We start from the raw sequence: 6,399 nt of genomic DNA, 5'->3' as shown, positions 1-6,399 counted from the left end.
ATATATATATATATATATATATATACACGTACATACCTACATACATATACTGAATAACTATCAATCTATAAGTTAACGCTGACGTCTGAGTATCATGTTGACCTTGGATCAAAATTTGAAACCAATATTAGTCAGCATAATACCACGTCTTGAAAAAAAAAAGACCATGTATTGAATGAAGCATGGAAAATAAGAGCAGCTACATTCGTTAAATAAACTCGCGTATTATATATCCTTTTCCTGGACAAGAACAGAACGGTCGACATGGTACACAGGATGTGTTCCTGGATCCGCAAGACTTTGCGATCTAGAGATGCTCCCAGCATTATCCTTCTCTTCTCCACCTTCAACCGTCTCCACCTTGAACACTGTTTTCTTGTGTGGTCTCCCTGCACGAAACAAAAGATTACAAAAGTTGAAGCACCCCAGAAATCAATCATAACAAAAATATTGATAACATGACAGGTCTTGTTTTTGGGGATCGGCTCGAGATGCTCAAGTTTTATTCCTTCGAACACCGCCGTAAGCACTATATCATTCTGTATGAAATGGAAAATATTCCCAAATACTGTTAGCATCAACATTAGAATTAACCCGATGCTCGGTCCCCCGTGCTATCCGTCCTCCACAAAAATCATGTCGTGTCACATCACAGTACTAAGGAGAAATTTCACCTCAACTGGCCCCACTCTCTTTAACGTAATACCAAGACACATAAGAGAAGAAAAAAAGATCTTATAACATTCGAACGGTTCCTGAATAGATATCTCAAAAATATTACAGATTAACCACTTTCACCCAGATATATCTCTGCGAACAATACTTCTTTACTCGAATCGACTATAGAATGCCCAAAGAATGACTATAATATAAAACATCGTTAAATGTCTTTTCCAGATGGTGCTATTAAGTTAGTCATGGCCTGGGCCAATTCTAGCCGAAACTTCTCTACGTATCTATGTACATATATGTTTGTGTATGTGTGTGTGTGTGTGTGTGTGTGTGTGTGTGTGTGTGTGTGTGTGTGTGTGTGTGTGTGTGTGTGTGTGTGTGTGTGTGTGTGTGTGTGTGTGTGTGTGTGTACATACATACATACATGTATGTAAATGCATAGATAGTTACCTACATAGGTATGTATTGAGTATGTATCACGATCAGTTTATGCGTTTATATATTTCTCTCTTTCTCTCTCTCCCTTGCTCTCTCTCCTTTTCCTCTCTCTCTCTCTCGCTCTCTCTCTCCTTCTCTCTCTGTCTCTTTCTCCTTTTCTCCCTTACTTCCCTATATAAAACCCTCTCATAGCGTATATTTAATTAAAACGGTATTTATCACGTACTAAATATACCTGACTATCACGTATATCACGAGGGATGCATGCTTAATTTACGACAGAGCAGCATATCCAACGTACTGGCTATTAGAAACACATTTCTCATGCCTGCGCACGCATGTGTATATGTGATTGTGTGACTGTTTATATTTATAGGTGCATGCGAGTGTATGTGTGTATTCGAGTATGTGTGTGTATGTGATGCATACATGCGTTTGACTTTTCTGACGGTTCTCAGTGATTTCATGTAATTTTGCGGATATCATCTAGGAAGTATATACTTGTCAAGCCTACTTACTCTGTATCTTCCAAATTAAAATTGTTGAATGTTTCGCTGCCTTCGTCTGTTCTGTGTTTCACCTCCCAGTTCACACAAAACATGTCATCTAATTTTTTTCTTTGATCGTCAGAACTGCAACCCTCTGGGATTCACGTCCCACTCAATTTTTTTCCTTCAGATATTGACTTACCCACTAACCCTATGACAACAAACCATAACAAATATTTAACTATTTTATGTTGTTGAAATTGTCAAATTGATAATAACATTTTTCTATTTCTTATTCGAGCGTCATTTCATTAGTTTTTCTACTAAGCATTTTACTCTGCATTATGCTAGTTCACTGCTGCTATAGGGAATACATAAATATCTATAGATGTGTGCGTGTGCACGTGCATGTATGTGCATAAATTTATATGTACGTATGCATGTATGTGTGTTTGTGTGTATGTGTGTGTGTATGTATGTGTGTGTTTATGTATGTGTGTGTGTGTGTGTTCTTTTCTGTTTTGAATTATTTGAATTCCTCTGAGGAAGGAGCTGGTTTCTAACAATGATACAAAGTTTCATCGCTGGAATGTAGATAACAAAAAGTGTCACATTCTAAACTTGAGAAAAGTCTTGCATATTTTTATTGTTCCACTTACAGATTGTATTTGTAATGAGCGAGTTAGTTGGTAGATTTCTTTCTCTGAAAATCAAAGCTGATCTAGATTGTCACTTAGGCATTAACTCACAAAACCAAGTTAAATTATTATTGGTATAAATGTAAATTTGTAATCTGGATATAGAAGCTGGCGGTTTCGAAACAGTTATCCATAGTTAACCTCTTTCTGTTTGATTTTCAAAAAGATATTCACATCAGCAGGATAGCTGGCCTCCATGACGGTACATACTATTTCTTGCCTGTCCCTAACAACAATATCTGGCACGTTATGTTTACACTTGACAGACGTTTTGTTGGGAATGTTGCACCAGTATTCCTTGAGTTGATATTGATATTGAATGACATTGTATATTGTTTTTGTGATAAAGTCGTGTCGCATAGAGGGGAAGTACTTTAACGATATTTTCGGGCAGCTGCTTATGATATATGTGATGTCTTCCAAAATATGACATGGCATACATCTTTGGTTAAATCTTAGAGCTCCTAAAATCTCACTGTCTTTTTTGTTTATTGAGTATTTAAAACCAATTTCCTGTTCTTGGATTGCAAATGCACAGCCTTTGAAGTGTGGTGTGATGTAGCAGTTACGAGCCCAAGAGGGGCTTCACTTGATGTTGATATTACTATCTTCGTCAAGTCTTCTGCAAATATACCCATGTATAGTCTTTTTATGGTATACTGAGCGTTTCACAACCAGGTTTTCTTTGAAGTATGTTAGTCCGGCTGTTTTGTGGGTTGTAGGGGAGGTAATCAGAAAGAGTGTTTCTTGAGGAACGCACTACCGACATATTGTTCTCTTCACTTTTCAGCACTAACTTAATGTATATGTTTTTGATGCTGTTGTTTAACAATTGCTGACTGGGAGAGACTAGTAGACAGCCTAAGGCTGTCTTCACTGTTCTCGAGCTTTTACCTCCTTTATCTCATCTTATGTATGTATGTATGTATGTATGTATGTATGTATGTACGTATATGTATGTATGTATGCATGCATATATGTATGTATGTATGTATGTATGTATGCATGTATGTATGTATGTAGGAAAAAATACGTTCAAAAGAGAATAATTCAAACTTATTGAGAGGTCCAAAAACAGAGAAGAATGATTTCTAATAAAGATTCATCATATTCATAAAAAAAACAGCCGGAGCAAGTAATAGAAATATGAAAAGAGCAGTTGAAAAATATCGTTATAGGTATAAAAAATACCATAAACAATTATAGAAAAATGGAAGAGAAAAAGGTGTTGAATCAAAATTAAATTTAATACAAAACAGGATACAATACATACGCGCGTTTCAAAGGACAATACAAATAAGTGAGAAAAAAGTTATAACCATAGTAATTATAATTAAATTTATGCATTGTCATTTTCATCAGAGTGAGGAATTTTTGTAAGAACATCAAAAAAGGTTTAATAAAATAAAGTAAAGTAAAATAAGATACAATAAGGGAGAATACAAATGAGGTAATAGGGAAAAAATTGGATATTTGCGAGAAAGTTTTAAAAGGGAAAAATAACAGTAATAATAATAGTAAGAGAGGCGAAAGGGAAAAAAAGACAGACATATCAATGTGTATGCATGTCTGTATGTGCGGTAAACTATCACATAAAAATAAGAATGAAAAGCTAACGGATATGTTTTAAAAACTGGTAACAAGTCGAGACAAAGTATAATAAACAGGGCCACGTGTGTATAGTAGAATATAACGTTACAGGTGGACTAGTAGAAAAAAACATAGAGAATTATACGCATGCATATTAATATTGAAAAACGAAACAATATATGTATATATATTTTACACGAAGCTAAAAAGCGATAGGTAAGGCTATGTTTGAGAAAGTTACACTATTAAAGTAAAAATGTACTTACACGCAGAGAAAAAACTAAAGAGAACTTAACAAGAAAAAAACACCGATCAGACAAGGCCGGCCGGTGTAATTCAAGATAGTTACCTTACTCAAAATCTAGCCCAGCGTAGGGGAGACAATCAGAGAAAAAACGAATATATGAAGGAAAAAATGCTATAAAACTACAAGTGATAGAAAAAAGCGCATACACTTAACACATAAGGATATTAGGCATGCGCATACACATACATACACACATGCACAATACACACATATACACAAAAAAAGACATAAAACGTACATACACTCACACATACACATATAGGGGTGCAAATGTGAGGGAAGATACAAATAAAATAAGGAAGTACGTATTCACATAAGACGTATATAAATATAAATAAATAAATATACATATACACATATACATACACATATACAACCAAATACACAAACACATATACATGCAAATATATATACATACCTACACATACATATACACATATATATATCCATATATATGTGTGCATATGTGTGTAATGTATCTATACACAAAAACATGCATATACAAACAAAAACGTGTATACATACATACACACATACAAAAACTTGTATATACACAAGTAGACAAAAAACATAAAATACATTCATCCTCAAACAAATACACACAAGTAAAATATATATACATACCTACATGCGACTATATATACATATACATATATGCATACATAAGTATACATACACATACATACACACAAAAAATACACACACATAAATATATATATATGTACATATACATACACATACACATATATATATACATATATATACACACATATAAAAGCACGAGTGCAAGTGCATAAACATACCCAAACAAGCACCCATACATACATACATGCACACACAGAGAATACACACATACACATAATCTAAGCGTGTAATAAGAGCTAATTAAAAAAAATGGCAAAGAGTTAATCACTAAGACTATTTAAGCTTAATGAACTGAAATTTGGACATATGTTTACAAGAAGAAACACTTTCATCTCTCGAATTTAAGATAGAACCGTTCATTTTCATAATTATATAAGTAAGACTCTTCAATGCATAAAAGGCACGTTCTATTTCTAATCCTATAAGAGGGAGTAGAAGAAACAATATTCCAAGAAATTGAGAAATTTATGTTGTCTCTTTTAAGTTGCCATGCCTTTTTGGATAAACTAGTACTACTTTCTTTCCGAGGATCATTAAAAGATGATTTATGATTATTCAAACGCAATTTAATGGAACCTAGAGAGATCATGTGTAGTAATAGTGGCTTTATATACAACATTTTTCATTTTACAATTACCTTTAACCTCACAAGTGTTAGGGTTACTACAGCTACAATTGTTACTAATATTAGACGCACTGTTGCTATGTGTATATGTATTGGTAGAGATAGAGTTTGCGTGGGTATGGAGGTCGTTGGTAGAGGGTATAGGGCTATTTGAGTAGATGGGGTTAGTATTAGTAGTAGGGGAGGTTAAATTCTTGTAGTAAAGATTTAGTTTTCTATTTTTAATGGAAGAAATAATCCTAAATAAGTTCGAAGAAACAGAAAAGCCAAATCTAAACATTCTGCTGTTGAATATCCCAGCATACCTAGATTTACTAAAATTTGATTTAATAATAGAACGAATAGACTTTATAAATTTAGACTTCGAACGTTTAGCAAAAGGGAATATAATCCAAATTATGTTATTATTGTGTTTCTTGTTGGTATGGTGGGTTTTATTAGATGGGTCACCCATTCGGAAGAAAGGTATAGGTTTCTTTTTACCTCTCATATTAACACCATCACTAACAATGCTATTCTTATTATTGTTATTATTATTCTTATTATTACCACCTTTGTTATTATTATTATTATCATTGTTCAGTAGTTTTATTTTTATAACGTGCTTTCACTTCACTACCGAGCGCAGCTCTGTGCGCCTTGGGTATGTACTGTGGTTTGCTGTGGTGCTCTTATGTTTACTGTATTGAAAGTGTTTTGCGTAGAATGTGTGCAGTACCCAGTAGTGCAATTTTCTGTATGTTATATATATTTGTAAGTCCTGGTGTTTTTGTTATGTATTTGTCTGAATATTTTTTTATTATACCTAAGGCACCTACTATGATAGGAATTGTTTATGTTTTTAGATTCCACATTCGAGTTATCTCTATTTCCAGGTCTTTGTATTTTGAAAGTTTTTCCATTTCTTTTAGAGAAACGTTGTCATCTGCTGGTATT

The sequence above is a fragment of the Octopus bimaculoides genome, chromosome 2 (genome assembly GCF_001194135.2).
Source record: "Octopus bimaculoides isolate UCB-OBI-ISO-001 chromosome 2, ASM119413v2, whole genome shotgun sequence".
Taxonomy (NCBI): domain Eukaryota; kingdom Metazoa; phylum Mollusca; class Cephalopoda; order Octopoda; family Octopodidae; genus Octopus; species Octopus bimaculoides.
This window is presented reverse-complemented; position numbering follows the sequence as displayed.